Source organism: Saimiri boliviensis, chromosome 7 (assembly GCF_048565385.1).
Source record: "Saimiri boliviensis isolate mSaiBol1 chromosome 7, mSaiBol1.pri, whole genome shotgun sequence".
NCBI classification, from domain to species: Eukaryota; Metazoa; Chordata; class Mammalia; order Primates; family Cebidae; genus Saimiri; species Saimiri boliviensis.
Genome location: NC_133455.1, coordinates 81,219,702 through 81,240,695, shown reverse-complemented (window position 1 = coordinate 81,240,695; position 20,994 = coordinate 81,219,702). Strand labels below are relative to the sequence as shown.

General features: G+C 38.1%; 1 protein-coding gene and 1 long non-coding RNA gene across 5 annotated transcripts in view; both read left to right on the top strand.

The window, feature by feature from the left end:
• The window catches only part of GRIP1 (glutamate receptor interacting protein 1), a 713,425-nt gene that overhangs the window by 21,623 nt on the left and 670,808 nt on the right, over window positions 1-20,994 (top strand). The window lies entirely within an intron of this gene.
• The window catches only part of LOC141585144 (uncharacterized), an 83,589-nt gene continuing 69,067 nt past the window's right edge, over window positions 6,473-20,994 (top strand). The window contains exon 1 of the long non-coding RNA XR_012518479.1: window positions 6,473-20,994. This exon is cut by the window's right edge and continues 63,553 nt beyond it. This is a non-coding gene — a long non-coding RNA (uncharacterized LOC141585144).

The following is a 20,994-nucleotide window of genomic DNA, read 5'->3' as shown; positions in this document are numbered from 1 at the left end:
TAAATGCTGAAAAAGCTTTTCCACAAAGATATAATATGGCATTGCCCATAATTGTGAAAAAAATGGAAAGCAACTTAAATATGCAGTGCTTCGGTCATGGGGTAATGACAATCCATAATCATTTACCAAATTTATTAGTTATTCAACAAATATTAATTGAGTGCCCAAACTGTGCAGGCATTGTTTTGGGTGCTGAGGAGGCAGCAGTGAACAAAATAGACAGTATCTCTCCCCCAAATGATATTTTAAAAGAAAATTTGCATAACATGGGAAATGCTAACTATTTAAATGTTTGGTATAATACACACACACACACACACACACACACTCACTATGTGTATATATATATATACACGCACAGACACACAATTTAACGTTCTACTTTTTTGATATGTGTATATGTACTTCAACTGTGTGAAATGAAACAGAAAAAAGCTTGAAAGGACATACATGAAAATAGTACATTATCTTGCAATTGGATTGTGGATAAATTTTTTAAAAAACATAATTTTTTGCTGTGTCCCAAATTTTCTATGATGAGAATTTTTTTTTTTTTTTTTTTTGAGACGGAGTTTCGCTCTTGTTACCCAGGCTGGAGTGCAATGGCACGATCTCGGCTCACCGCAACCTCTGCCTCCTGGGTTCAGGCAATTCTCCTGCCTCAGCCTCCTGAGTAGCTGGGATTACAGGCACGTGCCACCATGCCCAGCTAATTTTTTGTATTTTTAGTAGAGACGGGGTTTCACCATGTTGACCAGGATGGTCTCGATCTCTTGACCTCGTGATCCACCCGCCTCGGCCTCCCAAAGTGCTGGGATTACAGGCTTGAGCCACCGCGCCCGGCGAGAATTTTTTTTAAGTTAGAAAAGTGAACATCAAACTTAATTGCCATTATTTACTATATGTTTGCAACATTCTCTTTAAATGGGAAAATTGGAACTTATGTCCAAACAATATGACAATTTAATATAATTAAAACTACTAGAATTTATGATTTTATTGAGCTTCTAAAACATCTTTGGTTTTACTAATATGTTTAAGACCATTAAGATGCTGCTTTCATTAAAACACTTCTGTGGTAAATGGTAATTGTGTATTGAACAGATAAAAACTTACACTCAACAGATCAAAAAGTTCAACACAATGTCAGTTTGATTAGGTAAATGCAAATTTAATAGCCCAGCAATCCTTTACACTTCTTATTTTACATGCCATAAATAGTACAATAATATAATTCAAGTACTAAAAATGGCTATGTAGGATAATAGTGCTTTTTTCTCTTTTCCTCTTTTAAAGTAGGAGAAGGGAATATAAATTTCCACTGAAGCACTGTTTTCTAGAGTGAAGGATCCCACTACTGTGATTCTAAGTAAACTCTAATTATGTTTCATACTTATGTGTAAATTTATTTTGTGTAATTGGGTTGTGTTTTGAAATGTTTTAGATAGATTTTCTTAAGTTTAGGGATTGTTTTTATACTTTGTGCTTGAAAATTGGTTTGAATTAAAAATAAAGATATTTTAAATTTAATTTAAAGTTAGAAAAGATTTCAGTAACAGCTTAAAATGTTGAACACAGGTTAGAAAGTTTTGTTTTGATCGTATCAGAGGTTATTGTTATGTTCTATGTAAATATACTGTGAGATTTAAAATCCAGGGCTCAAAATTACTAAAGTTAACATGAAATTCAGTCATGTCATAGTTACTAATAGAACAAAAAGCCAAGCTAGAGCACTGAAGCAATGTCAGGAATCTTGTATGGAATGAAATCCTTGTGAATTAGGTACTATGAGAATCGTTTTTTTCACATGAGATACAATCATGGAGATCTTTGGATTTTCCTAAGGTCATGTGGCAGGCAGAGGGAAGGGCTGTGAATGGAACTTCCTGCCTCTAGCAGCTGCTGCCCTTTGCTTCAGATGACACAGGCTTCTGCCTGCTCCATAGGGGCAGGAGGTGAAGAATTACTGACTTTGACTTTGAGGCTGAACTCAGTTGGGAAGTGGAGTTCAACTGAAGAGGGCTCAGGTTGTTTCCTTTCCAGTTTTATCAGAAAATAAAATGGCAGCTGTATTCTCTGTGAGATGCTCTTCTCTTTAAGGTGCTTAGTAAAGCCAGTCTCATCTCACTATTTTGATGATGTGCTTCAGACATCAAAATTTGCACCCTCAAACTGGGAAGGTTTGTTCGGTGTTTCAGGTGAATTTTCTACTTCTAAGGCATCCGCCTCTTCAGGCCCAGCCAGTGTAGGTGCAGTCAGTCTCTTTAACTGTTGCAGGTCTCATCACCCTTATGGCATGTGGTCGAAGTGTTGACAACCCCGGCCCTGTCACCAGCATTTGACTGGTGTTGGTGATGATGGACAAAACCCTTTAGTCAGTTTGAGGTTTACCATGTGCCGGCCCAGCTTCCAGAGTGATCTGGACTGCCCCACTGCCACTGTGAGCATCTTTTTATTCAGTCTTTTTCTTAAGGTAGCTACAACTGGGTTGAAACTGAAGTATCACACTGGCTTACTCAGGTGTTTACTCCCAGTGTATCCTTTGCCTTCCTCTGGCTCAGACAGTGTGCAAGTGACTTTCTTTCCCATCCATGAACTAAATGGAAAGACATGTCTTTCATAATGCCCTTACAGGAAAGCTGCCTTCTGTAAGAGACATGCTGTTGGGTTGGAGGGACAATACAGCACAGATTTTCTTGAGTAATAAATACAGCATTTCCAGCTAATTTATTTGAGCTGTAAATAGCAGGATGATCAGGATTTTCCTGCTTTCTTAAAACTCAGCAAAAGTTCATGTAGAATTTCTCTCTATATCTGTGTCTCCCTTCCTCCCTATCCTTATCCCTATTTCTTTATCTGACACCGAATCAACAGGATTTTGCCAACTTACTAATTTGAAGAAAAAAGATCAGAGAATAAAGTTGCCCACTCTTCCCAGTTTAAACACATCTTGATTATTTTTTTTCTAAACATGATTTTGAATCCCATCTCCACTATGCTGTCTTACACTGAGCTCAAGTAGGATTGAATGCATACTCTCTGGAGACAGCCTGCTTCCATTCAAATCTCGGCTCTGTCATTTATTCGTTGTGTGAACTTAGGTGCATCTTTTACTGTCTCTGTGCCTCAGTTTGCTAATGTGTAAAATGGAGATTAGTGATCATACCTTCTTTGTTGGGTTATTGTGAGAATTAAATGAACTAACATACATAAAGCATTCTGTGCATAGTTAAGTACTTGATAAGAATTGCTATAGTGGCTGGCCATTTCAGTCTCTCCTTCTGGATTAGTACATTGCAAAAGCATTAAAAAACATGTACCCAGAGCACAGATTTTGTACAGTTCTTCAATTTTTTTTTCATGATGTAGAACAGTATATGACAGGACTCTGGATTAGAATGTGTTTAAATTCTAAAACAGAAACATGACAGTCACTAGAGGAGAATTAGAAGTAGCTGGTGTCAGCTTGAGCACAGCATAATGAGATAAAAAGCAATTGTGATACATAATACACCCTGGGAATCAACAGGAATTTTATGGTAATTATGATTATGACAACAGTTGTACTAGATTTTCACAGTAGCTTTTTCTTTCAAAGATTTTTAAGGGAAATATACAGCCACTTAGTAAGAAATTTTTTTTTAGCTCTTTTATTTTCTATAGAAGGTGAGAGTAAGCAAGAAAATGTTTGAGTAGTATCCCCAGGGAATAATACCAGATCAATAACTGGTAAATCCAAGCAGCTTAATTTCTGATTTGCTTCTTTAGTATCTACAAATCCTAGTTCTCTCAAGATGGGAGCAATTTGCATATTAAATTTAGGGGAAAAAGTTCTTGGGATTAAATCCCTTAGGTGAATGTAACATGATTTTCTTCTGCAAAAATATTTAACTGGTGGAAGAAATGACCCTGCTCCTCTATATATCCCCCCAGGAATGAACTGGTGGAAATATCTCTTGGGAGAAATTGAAAGCATTATTAGCTTTTCTCTAAGCATTAGTGTGGTTTTCCAGTTCTTTTATAACTGAATGTTCAGAATTAATAGGCAAATATCTTAAGATTAAAATTCATGGCTCTATTATAAAAGGTTCTCTCAGGGTCAGCTTTACCCATGGGTGGAATGGGCCCTAGATAAGTTATTTCAATTCAGCGGCTGAGAAATGCCTTTGGATTTCCTCCAAATAGCTTCTTTATCTATTCACTGTTTGAAATTCCACATTAGAGATTCTCCTTTTTTAAAAATAAACTTCAAGTTTCAAATCTTCTGTAGAAATGCAAATATCCCAGCATAACTAAGAATATTGAGTAAGGTGTTAGTATTGTGCAGTAACTTAATGTGTTAGTGAGTTTATAAACTTTTTTTTTGTGGATTATGGGGTTTTTCCTCTGGCTTTAAATAGTACTGATAAGGGAGAGAGCAACATGAGCCTTGGTTATTGGGAGAAGGGGTGGGGGAATAAGAAGATGATGCCCCAACTGTGAGAATGGGGGTTATGGAAGAAAATCTGGGTGATGGAAGCCAAATGCCACTTAATTATCTCTTTTGCTCTGGGATAGGCCTTCTTTCTTAATCTTTGAGAAAATGGGGAAAAAAAATCTTTGATTTTATAGCTGAAGACTTTTTTTTTTTTTCTTTTTTTTTTCCCTTTTTTTTTTATTGCATTTTAGGTTTTGGGGTACATGTGATGAACATGCAAGATTGTTGCATAGGTACACACCTGGCAGTGTGCTTTGCTGCCTTCCGTCCCCTCACCTGTATCTGTCATTTCTCCCCATGCTATCTCTTCCCACCTCCCCACCCCCCGCCCCTCCCCCATTTCCCCCCAACGGACCCCAGTGTGTAGTGTTCCCCTCCCTGTGTCCATGTGTTCTCATTGTTCAACACCCGCCTATGAGCGAGAATATACGGTGTTTGATTTTCTGCTCTTGTGTCAGTTTGCTGAGAATGATGGTTTCCAGGTTCATCCATGTCCCTATAAAGGACGTGAACTCATCGTTTTTGATGGCTGCATAATATTCCATGGTGTATATGTACCACATTTTCCCTATCCAGTCTATCATCGTTGGGCATTTGGGTTGGTTCCAGGTCTTTGCTATTGTAAACAGTGCTGCAATGAACATTCGTGTGCACGTGTCCTTGTAGTAGAATGATTTATACTCCTTTGGATATATACCCAGTAATGGGATTGCTGGGTCAAATGGGATTTCTATTTTTAGGTCCTTGAGGAATCGCCACACTGTCTTCCACAATGGTTGAATTAATTTACATTCCCACCAACAGTGTAAAAGTGTTCCTATTTCTCCACATCCTCTCCAGCATCTGTTGTTTCCCGATTTTTTAATGATCGCCATTCTAACTGGTGTGAGATGGTATCTCAATGTGGTTTTGATTTGCATTTCTCTGATGACCAGTGATGATGAGCATTTTTTCATATGTTTGTTGGCCTCCTGTATGTCTTCTTTTGTAAAGTATCTGTTCATATCCTTCGCCCATTTTTGAATGGGCTTGTTTGTTTTTTTCTTGTAGATCTGCTTTAGTTCTTTGTGAATTCTGGATATCAGTCCCTTGTCAGATGGGTAGACTGCAAAAATTTTTTCCCATTCTGTTGGTTGCTGATTCACTCTACTGACTGTTTCTTTTGCCTTGCAGAAGCTGTGGAGTTTGATTAGGTCCCATTTGTCTATTTTGGCTTTTGTTGCCATTGCTTTTGGCGTTTTGGTCATGAAGTCCTTGCCTACACCTATGTCCTGAATGGTTTTGCCTAGATTTTCTTCTAAGGTTTTTATGGTATTAGGTCTGATGTTTAAGTCTTTAATCCATCTGGAGTTAATTTTGGTGTAAGGTGTCAGGAAGGGGTCCTGTTTCTGCTTTCTGCACATGGCTAGCCAGTTTTCCCAACACCATTTATTAAACAGGGAGTCCTTTCCCCATTGCTTGTTTTTGTCAGGTTTGTCGAAGATCAGATGGTTGTGGGTATGTTGTATTTCCTCTGAGGCCTCTGTTCTGTTCCATTGGTCTATATCTCTGTTTTGGTACCAGTACCATGCTGTTTTAATTACTGTAGCCTTGTAGTATAGTTTGAAGTCCGGTAGTGTGATGCCTCCTGCTTTGTTCTTTTTGCTTAGAATTGACTTGGCTATGGGGGCTCTCTTTTGGTTCCACATGAAGTTTAAGGTGTTTTCTTCCAGTTCTGTGAAGAAGGTCATTGGTAGCTTGATGGGAATAGCGTTGAATCTGTAAATTACTTTGGGCAGTATGGCCATTTTCACGATGTTGATTCTTCCTAACCATGAACATGGAATGTTTCTCCATCTGTTTGTATCCTCTCTTATTTCATTGAGCAATGGCTTGTAGTTCTCCTTGAAGAGGTCCTTTACGTTCCTTGTTAGTTGTATTCCTAGGTACTTTATTCTCTTTGTAGCAATTGTGAATGGCAGTTCGTTCTTGATTTGGCTCTCTTGAAGTCTATTACTGGTGTATAGGAATGCTTGTGATTTTTGCACGTTGATTTTGTATCCTGAGACTTTGCTGAAGTTGTTTATCAGTTTCAGGAGATTTTGGGCTGAGATGATGGGGTCTTCCAGATACACAATCATGTCATCTGCAAATAGAGACAATTTGATTTCCTCCTTTCCAATTTGGATACCCTTTATTTCTTTTTCTTGCCTGATTGCTCTGGCTAGAACTTCCAGTACTATATTGAATAGGAGCAGTGAGAGAGGGCATCCTTGTCTAGTGCCAGATTTCAAAGGGAATGCTTCCAGTTTTTGCCCATTCAGTATGATATTGGCTGTTGGATTGTCGTAAATAACTTTTATTGTTTTGAGATACGTTCCGTCAATACCTAGTTTATTGAGGGTTTTTAGCATAAAGGGTTGTTGAATTTTGTCAAAAGCCTTCTCTGCATCAATCGAGATAATCATGTGGTTTTTGTCTTTGGTTCTGTTTATGTGGTGAATTCTGTTTATGGACTTGCGTATGTTGAACCAGCCTTGCATCCCTGGGATGAATCCTACTTGATCATGGTGGATGAGCTTTTTGATATGCTGTTGCAATCGGTTTGCCAGTATTTTATTGAAGATTTTTGAATCTATGTTCATCATGGATATTGGCCTGAAATTTTCTTTTCTTGTTGAGTCTCTGCTGGGTTTTGGTATCAGGATGATGTTTGTCTCGCAAAATGATTTGGGAAGGATTCCCTCTTTTTGGATTGTCTGGAATAGTTTCAGAAGGAATGGTATCAGCTCCTCCTTGTATGTCTGGTAGAATTCAGCTGTGAACCCATCTGGACATGGGCTTTTTTTGGGTGGTAGGCTCTTTATTGCTGCCTCGACTTCAGACCATGTTATTGGTCTATTCAGGGTTTCGGCTTCTTCCAGGTTTAGGCTTGGGAGGTTGCGGGTGTCCAGGAATTTATCCATTTCTTCCAGGTTTACTAGTTTATGTGCATAGAGTTGTTTGTAATAATCTCTGATGATGGTTTGGATTTCTGTGGAATCTGTGGTGATATCCCCTTTATCGTTTTTTATTGCATCAATTTGGTTATTCTCTCTTTTCTTTTTTATTAATCTGGCTAGTGGTCTGTCTATTTTGTTGATCTTTTCAAAAAACCAGCTCCTGGATTTATTGATTTTTTGAAGAGTTTTTTGTGTCTCTATTTCCTTCAGTTCTGCTCTGATCTTAGTTATTTCCTGTCAGCTGAAGACTTTTGGTTGTATCATTAAGAGAAGCTGATATATTTTGCTTTTGGTTAAGAGTTGTAGATCACTTTTGTGGTCTCAGAAGGAAAACGGTATTTGGGAACTGAATGGTTATAGTTTTAATGAAACTGGGAAGATTTTCAGATCCTTCTCAAGTCCTAATAACAGACTTTAGGACTTTTTCCAGAGTTTAGCCATTCCTCCTATCAGCAGGCTCCAGAAGAGAATTCTGTGTAATAAAGATGAATACTTATTTCATGGGTTTCGGGAGGATGAAAACCAAAGGAAGAGTAGGTACTACATCAATTTCAATGATGGCAATAGAACTTCGAGGGCTCCCCAGAGGACCTCACACTTGCCTGCAATCCCTCGCACCAGCAGAGCCAGCCTTGGCCTTTGTCAGTGAACAGCACACACCTGCCAGCCCTTATTTACCCATACTCTCCAGGCCATTTAGAGAGCCAGTGCTGCAGGCAGATGGCACCACCCGGGATCCTTTGTCATTCCAAATTGTGCTGTCATCTGGACAGGTCCATTTGCCCCATGGAACGCTCTTCTCTGCTTACTCACTTGCAACTTGCACGGAAGATATATTATGCTCCCTTTCCTCTGGACACTCATACTTAGAATCTAACCCTTGTGCAGCTCCCACTGCTCTGGCTTTGCTCTTGTCCTGATGGCTCACAGTCATGATACACACCCATCCATCAGAGCTGTTCCTTCAGCCTCTGCTTCTAATCTGGTACTGTTCTAATTGTTCTCACTGCTAAATTGTTCTCAATCCTGGCCTCATAATGATTGGCAACCTGGCCTTCTAGCAGAGCTGTGTTTCTAAAGGTTAAAAATGTAAAGATATTTAATTTCAAATACCAGGTAAGAGACTGAATATTTAGGATGCATAAGCAATAAGACATGAAGAAGTTAAGAAAAAAAAATGCCTGGCAAAGAAATAAATGTATTTGTATCCTATGAGTTGAAATAGAATGAAAATACAGGAATTTGGGATATCCTTTGACCTTCTGCTGAAGAAGATACAAAAAGAGATTGCAGAAAATTTCATACTTCAAAGCTGCTTTATTTTATTACCTTCTATAAAAAAAGGGGTTTCATTTTATGATGGCTTCATGAGCAAAACCCAGTCTTATAAGCACATGCCTACAAAATCAGTAGGCAATTGTCTTAGTTCATTTTCCGTTGCTATAACAGAATCCCCAACCTGAGTAATTTATAAAGAAAAGAAATGTATTTGGCTCACGGTTCTGGAGACTGGGCAGTTCAAGATGGAGAGGCTGCATCTGGTGAGAGTCATCCCACGGGAGAAGGCATCACATGGTGACAGTGCACTAGATGAGAGAGGAAAGGGGACTGAACGCATCCTTTTTTTTTTTTTTTTTTTTTGAGACAGAGTTTCGCTCTTGTTACCCAGGCTGGAGTGCAATGGCGCGCGATCTCGGCTCACCGCAACCTCCGCCTCCTGGGTTCAGGCAATTCTCCTGCCTCAGCCTCCTAAGTAGCTGGGATTACAGGCATGCGCCACCACGCCCAGCTAGTTTTTTGTATTTTTAGTAGAGACAGGGTTTCACCATGTTGACCAGGATGGTCTCAATCTCTCGACCTCGTGATCCACCCGCCTTGGCCTCCCAAAGTGCTAGGATTACAGGCTTGAGCCACCGCGCCCGGCCACGCATCCTTTTTATCAGAAACCCACCCCTGCAATAACTCAGTCCTGCTGTAACAGCACTAATTCATTCATGAGGGTGAGGCCCTCATGGCCTAATCTGCCCTTAAAGGCCCCACCTCTTGATACAGTTACAATGGGGATTAAGTCTCTAACATAAAATTTGGGAGATATATTCCAAATTCCCAAACCATAGCAGCAATAAATGAATAATCATGGTTAACATTACTGTGGGTTTGTACATGCCCACAAGGAACTTACAGCCTACACAAATGCAGCATTAAAACATATGAAACACTTACTTTTCTAATTACAGGTCTTTATTTTTTTGCTGTGGCTTTTCTTTCATAACATTTCTTCTAAAAAGGAACCCCCCTCCAAAAAAAAGTTGTCAAATTTATTTGCAGTGCTTCAGAGTGGGTCTAGAGTGATACCAAGACATACTTGTCTGCTTGATAAACTACTTTGAGGCATTTACTGATGTCTCATTGTGCTGAGGATCACCCATTCTTTTTATTTTAATTGAAAATGTCTGAGGAAATTATGTCTTCCTTTCTATCTCCTATGTAGTTGAAATTAGAAGAAACCAAGTGCATTTGATTTAATAGTGTAGTAATGATGATGATTATAAATAATAATAAAAGTAACTGTAGTACAGTTCTCCAGAGCAACAGAACCTTCTCTTTCTCTCTCTTCATATAAATATGCGTACACACACACACACACACACACACACACACATACACACACACACAGAGATTGGTTTTAAGGAAGTAGTTTACAGGATGGATTATGGACATGAGTCCAAAAATCCAGTAGGGCAGGCCTGCAGGCTGGACACTCAGGGAAGAGCTGAATGAAGTCTGAGTCCAAAAGCATTTTGCTGGCGGAATTCCCTCTTGCTTTTTGGGGAGGTCAATTTTTGTTTCTTTAAGACTTTCAACTGATTTAGATGAGGTCCACTCACATCAGGGAGGGTGATATGCTTTACTCAGTCCACCAATTTAAATGCAAATCTCAGCTCCCCAAAAACACCTTCATAGAAACATCCCTAAATATGTTTGATCGAGTTGTGGTTCAGCAAAATTGACTCAGAGCTAACCATGACAGTAACCAGCCTTTATTGAGCACATTCTGACTGCCAGGTCCTGTGCGACATTCCTTCTGAACATTACTTCATTCAGTTTTCTTATTATCTCTGTCAGTTGGGTGTCTCCATTCCCCAACTGAGGAAACCTTAGGAATGAAGTGGATTTGTTACCCACTCAGGATCACACAGGAAGCAAGTGTGGGGCTGGGATTCTTGTTTCCTACCTCCCTGTCTAAACCTGTAAACGACAAGTTGCTAACAAGCACTGTTGGGGGCATCCCATGAAGGGACACCTGTGTCGAGTCTCAGAGAACTCTCTCTGACTGCAAGTTGTTTATTTACTGAACTCCTGGCTTATTTCCACTATAGTGATTTTAATAGAGGTTTATGTCTTTGTGGAAAGAATTAGGACAAGGCCCAGAATGATCACTTGAAAATGTTATCGTTAGACTAAGAAACATAAATTAAAATATATGTACTTTGTGTGTCTGAGGTTGAGACAGATGCTTTCTCCTGTTGAGTGGAGGATTACTCCAGAAACTTGCTGGAGTAAGGCCTGGCCACACACTGCCGGAGCTTACCTATGGCACCTTGCTCGGGTGGGTGGGGGGCAGTGCGAGGGATCTACAGGTACTGTAATGATCTCTCAACTCTCTGGAACTCAGCTAATAACCACAGAGTATGTGAAAAAGGCATAGAGGCCTTTGTACTCTTACCTGAAACACTGGTTTCTGAGAGCAGTGTAGAGGCTCTCAATTAGAGAGTGGGGCCAGAGGAGAGATTTTGCAATTAGAAAAGGGGGAGGAGGGCAGACAGCTTGGGAGTAGTTAGAAATAACAGCTGATTGACTAGACTGGGTGGAAAAAGAAAGCTTAATAAAAGCAAGCACAAACCTAAAGTATACCACCCCTGAGGTCCATTTAGTATAAATATAAAACTTTTCCCACCAAAGACCATTTGACACAATATGGTAATTGTCATTTATAGTGAGCCACCAGGAGTACAAATCAGGTTTTGAGCACTCTAGTTAAGAAGGCCTAGAACTGTGCAATGCAAGGATCCCTTGGAAAAATCAGAAAGAAGTCTCCTCATAATGTTTCAGACAGCTAGGGTTCTGGATAGGAGTCTTTGTGAAGCAGTCATTATTATTATGAGACTCTTTTGAATTCCACCTGATGGTACAGAACCAATATTGCAGTGCTCTTTCTGGAAATGGAGCTTTTGGCCTTAATTGACTTTTGACTAGCACCCACAGTGGCTATAGTTTAAATAGTGTTGGAGAGCCTAGCTGTGCAGAATTCATTTCCAGTGTTAGAACCAAAATTTCTACTGACTGTGTGGCTAGCCTGACTGCCTTCTATCCTGTCTGAAACAGATTTATTTTCATCTCATTACTCTTAATGGAAGAATCACTATTTAGAGTTTCTTTATATGTGTGCCCAATTCTGTGAAAAAAATCTCAGAGCCTGTTTTCTTTTATCTAAAGGAGTTCCTCAGATGTCTGAGAATAAGCGTGGTATTTAAGCAGTAATTGAATTCAAATGGTATGTTTGCCAGTTGTGCTTTGGGGAAATTCCCAAATAGTCAAAAATGTAATATTTCACCTGACCCCAAATCTTACTCCTTGTTTTCAGCAAGTTTATTTATAACCTAGGTTTTCAGGACCTCTGTTGCTTTCATTTAAAAATTGTTTTGGGAATAAATGCTGAAAGAGAGAGAGAGAGAGAGAGAGAGTGTGTGTGTGTGTGTGTGTGTGTGTATTCTTGGCAACTACTTCTTACTCCATATTTATAAAGATTTGGGAATGGGTTTGGCCATATTGCTGTGATAGATATAAAGGCCTTCCCTAGTACTTTAGGGTATGTGCATAGTATTGATCTGAAGTGAGTACAGAGTCATGCTACACTAAGCTATTGACTGATCGTATTTTTAAAAGTCAATTCTAGATCAGCTAAGATAAAATGTGTATTTGTGGCAGTTGAACTAATTCTGAGGGGAAAAAATCCCTTTTGATTTGCATAAAATCTGCCTTTGCTCAGGTGGAATAGGCAGACGGCTGAGTGATAAAATTTCTGGAGTTTCTTCCTCAAACCGTTCCTTTTGCAACCATGTTTTGAGGTTAAATTTGAAATTCTCTAGTTGAGAAAACACGTGTTAAGCTTATACCAATGTAAACATCATTAGTTTTCAAAAGGGTCTCCAAGAAGTGCTAACTTAAAGGCAGTTAGTAGACATTATGCAAAAAAGCATTTCACTGGTGTACTAAGTTTCAAAACTCCTGTGGAAGTTCTCAGAAGATTTTATATTAATGTACATTGTGAAACTCTGAGGAGAGGGTGTACTCTTTTAATAGTCAAGGAATTTTATTCCAAGCCACAAGCACCAATTGGAATTCAGTTTAAAAGAGAGAATTTATTATAAGAATTCAGAGAAACCTTATTGAATGTGGCAGTGGGAATGGAGCTGGCTCACAGGAATGGATGGGTTGGAAAACCATCAAAATCCTGCCCATATCCTTACTGGGGCTTCTGCCAGTGTTTCTGCTCAATTTCTTCTCTTTCTCCATTGTCTGCCTTCTGTGGACTCCCCTTGGAAGTCCTTCTGCTTTCAGTAACAACATAGGAAGCTTTAAAAGTCATTGGTTGGTCCATCACAAGCCGATTCAGTATTGGACAGTGAGACAACAGTTACAGACATCAGATAACCAGCGTAGATCATGTGGATGACTTATGTATGTCATCGACTTGAATATTTAAAGTTGATAAGTAGTTTTCACCAATTTCAGTATATTTAAGATAATGCATAAAGTAGTTTTTAGTCCTATTAATCCCCCTCCCTGGGATTAAAAGTTTTTTAAAGAAAAATCTATGTTAAGTTGAAGCTGATCTACTTTCAATTAATCTAGACCAAACACACTATAGTCTAGGTTAATGTTCTACTGACAGACTAAATATAATACAAAATAAAGTTTATAACCTTAACATTTTGCTTGAGAACAAATGGTTGAATAAAATTCTTTGGTTATAATCCATGACAAATGGAATTATGCTTTTAATAATTTAGGATCTAGATTTAGTCTTTTTTTATGTAAAGAAATGATAAATACCTAATTGAACTGTTTTTGCTTGAAATATAGGTCATTTTCTCTGTCTGCTTTTGCTTCAGTATAATGAACATCATAGCTTCTCTTCATCAGAATGCTATAAAATTCTATTTATTCAAAATCTAAAAGCTTAAATAATACATGTATATATATTTTACAGCAGTGTATGTAGAGAATTGATTTTCAAAATAATGCCCTCCAGGCACTTCCAGAATTGGCTTCTGAGTCTCCAAAGGAAGATTACATTATGTTAGTATGGCCTTAGTAGTTAAGTATTATATTTTAATTCAGAGATGATTGGTGCAGTATTTAAATATACATGCGTATTCCCCAACCCATAATAACTTAGGCACTTGTAAGATTCTCACACAGGTTTTTCGTGCTTCCAGAAATAAATGTAATGTTTCTTAGCATGTTTATATCTTTGAATTCGTATTTTTATAATTCAGAAGAAATATAGGAGCAGGAGGTAGTTGAGAGGCAACTTGGAGACGTTGTGGAGGAGTCAAGTCTTCAGGACTTGATGTGATAAGTAGAAACTCCTAGAAACCCTGGATGGGAAGGTCTAGTAACTTATAGCTGCCAGAGGAGTGGAGGATTTTAGGGGCCAGCAGTGTATTAAAGAGATTTGATTGTGAAGCCACAACAAGGCGGGCTGTGAAGGTACAAAAGTATTGATATCCGCAGTGGCTCACACCTGTAATCTCAGCACTTTGGGAGGCTGAGGCGGGCAGATCACTTGAGGTCAGGAGTTTGAAACCAGCCTGACCAACATGGTGAAACCCTGTCTCTACTAAAAATATATATTAAAAAAATTAGCTGGGCGTAGTGATAGGCAACTGCAATCTCAGCTACTTGGGAGGCTGAGGCAAGAGAATCTCTTGAGCTCGGGAGGTGGAGGTTGCAGTTAGCAGAGAATGCACCATTGCACTCCAGCCTGGGTGACAGAGTGAGAATCTGTCTTAAAAAATAAAAACATCCTTATTCTGTATTATTATTTATGATTATACTCATTTAGAAGTATTTAGGTAAGTAGGAAAAAATTGTGATCTATTCTCAGCATGGTTACTCTCATAGAAGTAAAAATTATTGTGAATGCAAACTCGGCTACTAACTTTTTTTTTGTCAGTGAGTTCAAGCTAATTTTAAGACTCTTAACAAATCACCTAGCCAACCCAAGCCTCTGGTTGCAATGGTGAAACAATGACGATGAACCTGATGTCATCCCAGTGTAAATATGAAACAATTTTAATGGAAATTTTAGATGAAAAGAAGTCATATTTATGTCAACCCTCCAGTTAATGTTGCAAATGATTTATTTATTCAGCAGATACTTTCTTAGAATTTATTCTGTGGGGGAACTGGGCGCTGCTCTAGCGCTGAGGGAGTAGTACTGTTCCTCATTTTTTAGCGCTTACTCTGTTGGGAAGGAGGTATAACTCTCAGAAGTTAAAAAATGCCTATGTATAGATACTTTGTCAGGATAAGTGATATGTAGAATATAAAGACTAGGTTAGGGAATAATAATGGAGGAGAGGCTGTTTTATATATGGTGGTTAGAGAAGTTAGTTTCCAATTTCCAAGTGGAACCTAATTTATTCACTGTCTCTTTTGTTTTTATGTGTTTTTGATGTCCCTTTGGCAGCATCATATCATTGCTAACCTCTCTATTCCGTGGGATCACGTTTTCCAGCAAACGCATCATGACCACTTATTTAAATGCCTAATCATTGGCAGAAATGCAGCTGTGTTAATCATTGTCAATTCTGATTTGTATGATGTTCCCATCCAAACATACCTCAGGGTACATTTGCACATCTAATTACAACATTAAAACTAATAATAGCCTGATAAAATACTACTCAGACAAATGTCTAAGTAAACAGCTGGCTGTTTCATTGTGTCCTGAAGGACAGACAGATTCAGACTTTGTTCCGTAACTTGAGGGATTGAATTCCAAACCGCAAACCCTCCTCCATGCACACCCTGCTGAGGGGGCTAAGGCAGGGGGGTGTCTAATTCAAAGGGATATCCCCAGATAAAAGAGATTCTGTGAAGCCCGAGCTTTATGGAACTGCATGGAGGAAACACATTTTTTTTCCCCACTTTATCCAGTGGTAGACTGGGACTAAATTGCAATCAGTCAAAACTGCAACAGAATACTTGTACGAGGTGTTATTAAAATGCCAACTTTCTACAGCATCCAGAAACTTAATACCTAAACTTTCTGAGGAAGTCAGGCTGAGGAATAATTTAATAATGCTTTTCAGGTATTTGAAGGAGTCATGTTGTTATCACATGGAAAGTAATGACAAGCTCTATTTGCTGGAGTAAATGGATTTGTGCTTTTTTTTTGAGAAAGTTCAAATTTGCAAAAATTGGTTTTATGTTACTGGAACATTAAGCCTTTCTGTTACTCAAATCAGTAAAGGTGGAATGCAGTCATGTGCCACATAATGAGGTTTTGGTCAATGACAGACTGCATAAACAATGGTGGTCCCATAAGGTCATAATGGAGCTGAAAAATTCCTGTTGCCTAGGGCTGTCATAGCCATCAGAGCATCATAGCACAATGGATTACTCATGTGTTTGTTGTGATGCTGGTATATACAAACCTACTGCTCTGCCAGTTGTGTTAAAAATGTACAGTCATGTTCTAGGACGTCACATTCACTCATCATTTATTCACTGAGTCACCTAGCTCAAGGCCCAGTCCTGCAAGCTCCATTTATGGAAAGTGCTCTACACAGGTGTGCCATTTTTTATCTTTTATATCCTATTTTTACTGTATCTTTTCTATGTTTAGATACACAAATACTTAACATTATGTTACCATTGCTTACAGTATTCCATACAATAACATGCGGTATGGGTTTGTAGGCTAGATATGTAGTAGGCTATACTACCTAGGTTTACGTAAATGCACTCTATGATGTTTGCACAACAATACATTTCTCAGAACAAATTCCTGTCATTAAGCCATGCAAACTATGATTAGGAAATAGAAGTCAATCCTTCTTCCTCTGGTGAGTTTCAGTACAGGAAGCAAGCTATGACTCTAACCCAGTGCTAGGTAAAGGGAATTCTTCATTTAAGATTGGCATGTGTCCTCCAGCAGACTCCTTTTGCCCAGGTGGTTTGAAGCTAATAATTATTTGTTGGTTCTTGAAACATTGACTGAAAAGTTTGACTTGACTGAGAACATGTGGGAAAGTTTTGAATTAAGAGTGTTGTCTCTTATTGGAATGTTTTGTTGAGCGAGGTCTTAAAATATTTTCTTTATAGCCTTTAAATAACAATTTAAATTTTCATCAGCCTTGATAGATTAGACTTAGAACTCCTGGTGGGTAAGCATGGATTAAAATAAATCTCCCAAGTTGCTTCCTGTGTTTTCCTGATTCTATTATGTGCTACTCTTTTCAGAGTCAACAAACATTTAGGATCACAGGAACACTGTGCCTGATATTTTTACATATATTAATTCAGTTAAAGTAATTTTCACAATGTATGAAGTAGATATCATTGTTTCTGTTAGAGATATGAGACAACCAATGGTTCAAGAGGGGAAGTTGCTCTTTGAAAGTTACACAGCTAGGATGGGGTGGGTGAGAGAACTTGGTACCAGGTCTTGGAGAACTTGGATTTTGTCTTAGGATTCCATTGATGAGTTCTAAATCTTAGACCACTTTTTAATCTTGTTTTAGACCCAGTTTCATCGTTGTAGAGTGAAGGGGTTAGAATTAGAAGATTAGAATACATTTCTCTGCCACTTCCATGATGTATGACCCCGGGGAAACTTGAGAGAGGTCCATACTTAGCGCACATTGCTTTGTTTTTGTGTGCACTGTGAGAACTCCTTGTGTAGGTATATAGATGTATATCATTACTAGGATGAGAATTTTGGGTGTGGAGAGCAAGTAAAACCTGATACCTCTATATTACCTAACGATCAAATGTGCAGAGCAAGTAGAGTAGTATTCTCTTACAGCCATTTCTTGATTTGTCTTATTATTATTATTATTTTTGTTAGATCTACTCTTTGATCCCAGATCTCCTACCACTCATCACATTAGAAATTTCTGGATTTATGTCTCTTCCTCAATCTCACTATGTTTGATTATAGCTAGGAGTAGTTAGGGGCAAGAAAGAGGTTTCTTTATTCTTCTTGAAAAGTGAGTTCTCAGCCTAGGAAAAACTGCTGGTTCTGAGCTGTTCAACCCATACCCAAAGCTACTAGCCACATGTTCCTATTAAGAAATTGAAATGTGACTAGTGTGAACTGACATATGCTGTAGATGTAAAATGCACATTGGATTTCAAAGAGTAGTAAGAAAAAATAATGTAAAGTATTTAGATAATTATTTTTATATTGGTTACCTGTTGAAATGGTAATATTTTGGATATGTTAAATAAAATATAAAACAACTTTGCTTCTTACCTTTTTAATAATGTAGCTCCTGAAATATTTAAAATTATACATGTTGCTTCCATGTGAACCTTTCATTTTATTTCTGTGTGACAGTTCTGGTTGAAGTCTCTGCTTTTCAACCAGAGGCAATTCCCCAACATCCTGCACCCCCAAGGTATATTTGGTAATGTCTAAAGACATTTTTGGTTGTCATAACTGAGCGTATGACTGCATTTAGTGGGTAGCAGCCAGAAATGCTGTTAAATGTCCTACAGTGCAAAGGAAACCTAACCCTTCCCCTGTCAACAAAGAATTATCTGGTCCAAAAAATCAGTAGTGCTGAGGTTGAGAATTGATGATATAGATGTTCAGAAAGAAGTAGGGGAAAAGATTAGGAACAAAAATTGCTTTTAGTTTAATTTGGTTTGAAATATTAGAATGAATAAGTATTTAACGGCATTAAAGAGGGTCTATTATTGTAGGTAAGAGTAAGGAAATTAGAGATGGTTAGGGTAGAAGCATAAAAGCAATAGATTTTCCTAGGTATTTTAACAAATATTTATTGAGTGACTACACATCCTTTCCGGAACAAGATGGGGGAGAATAAATGTATATATACAAACATATACTGAATTCTGTTCATGTGCAAAGCTTCTACAGGGAAAATAAAAGTAAATAACCTATGATTTCCTGCTTTCAAAAAGCCTGCAGGCTAGTAGGAGATGACATGAGAAATATTCTATCTTCTAAGGTTACAAAAAGCCTATAAATTTCAAAGGAAAATATACCGTGTCTGGTGGTGAAAATTACTAAAGGCTTTATGGAGAACATCTTATCCACAGTGTATCCCTAAAGGTGGACAGACAGCAGTCCATAGAGATGGTGGAAGGGCATACAAAACAAAGGGAACAGCATGGCCAAAGGCACGGAGGAAGGGAGGCACAGGGTATGTTTGGAGTATTTAATAATCAAGTTGATGAAAGGGTAGAATCTCGGTGGGAAGCAGTTGGAAATAAGACTAAAATATGAAAACCCCAAACAAAAGAAGACAAAAACAAATGAGATCAAGATCATTTATAATAGATGGGGAGACTTAAACATAGGGATAGACATTCGATTTGGTGTAAGTAAATAAGAAAGAGAGAAGGATAAAAGATAATCCTGAGGTTTCCAACATGGGTGTCTGGAGACATTAATAGGGATAGAGAGAGAGGTCAGGTGAATGGAAAGATGATGGGTTCAGGATCGCCTTGTGGAGTGTGTGATAACAGTAAATTATCTAGGTAGTAAAGAGGTGGAGAAAGCCCCTGGGAATTGGACCTGGAGTTCAAGAGAGTGATAAGGATTAGAGATATTGGAGTCATCTCAAGAAGAGTGATTTGTGACATTTTGAGAATGGGTAATATCGGAAGATGACGTCTAGAAGAAGAAGTGAAGAAGGCCAGGATGTACTCTTAGCTGTGACTGTCTTTGGATGATAAAAAAGAGGAAGAGAAGTCAGTGAAAGTATGAAGATGTGGCAGAAGACACAGGAACAGGATTTTGTATGGTTTAGCATTGCAGAAGTTCAGAGAAGTTTGCTTTAAGAAGGCTTCTACAGTGTGGAGGATGAAGCTGAAACAGTGTTTAGTCTTTGGCTTTCACCATTAGAAGGTTGTTAGCAGCTTCTAGTAACTGGGATGCAGTATAGATGATAAGGAATGAGGGAGTGGACAAACAGCTTCCTTTCAACCCACATTGTCCTAGAAGCCTCTATTGGGAGACTAAGCACTAATTTTGTGACATTCTTTCTCTTGAGTCATTCATTCCTTCAAGAGATATCCATTGAACATGTATCTGTCGCTTTACCTGTCGTGAGGTGGGCTGTTATATATCTACAAAAAAACTGAGATTATAATCCCTATCATCTCCATCTCTGGGCTTAAGAAAACAGCTAACCAAGCAGTTGCTTGAAAAAAATGACAGGAAGACATTTTTAGTAGTTAGGCTTCTGACTAAGAACTTTGTTGCTGTCTACACGTCTCTTCAAACTTCTGAAAATCTAAGAGCTGATATCCTAAGTACTTGTCCTACTTGCCTTTATGCCGCTTGGGCTAAAGAGAACGTTTTTGGTAAAACCAATTAGAAATTATAGGGGTTTAAAATTAAATAAATAAACTCATGCTAGCACTTTTTCACAGTTAGAAGCAAGATAATTTAAATTTATTTTATCTGCTGTTTTCAGAAGGTTTGGAACCTAAGGCTTAACAGCTTCATTTTAATATTTATTATTGAGGGAGTATGGGAAATAGTGGAACAGATTTTTATGAATCAGAGAGAGAAAATAATACTTTAAAAGTACATTTCCAAATTGGAAACTTTTTTCGATTTGAATATAAAACGCCATGGCTATTTATATTAAATGACTATTTTTGGTCTTTCAGGTACAGACCTCATTGCCTGAGTTATGGTACCAAAAAGAGACGGGTGCTTCTCAATCTGTGCTGGACGGGGATGTATCTGCATTTTGCCTTAAAATTTACCTCTCTGTACATGTCTTTATTGATGATAACTTCTATTTCCCTATGGCAATAATGTTTTGGTATCTTAAGTAATGTTTACAGTAAGATTCTAGGTAAGATTTTGATTTTTAAAATATTATTATTGGAAATTAGTACATAAAACATCTAAGTGATTCCTATTTGAAGAACTTGAATGTCTTCAAATACAAAAATACAAAAAAAATACTAAAATAGAAACACCATTGCTAGATATTGCCAGCAGTATAACTAGTTAAGGTTTTTTTCAACATAACTAGCAGGTCTGTTACTGCTTTTGAGGAATTTTTATTCCGAAAATAGTTGGAAAAGGCAAAGCAATTTTGTATGGTTCCCAGGATTTTAGTCTAATAATCAAAATATATCAACTTTGCTTCTCGATTTACCAGGAGTTTATTATTTGGCTTTTTTTTTGAGTCAGGGTCCTGCTCTGTTGTTGCCTAGGCTAGAGGGCAGTGGCGCCATCCACAGTCAGCT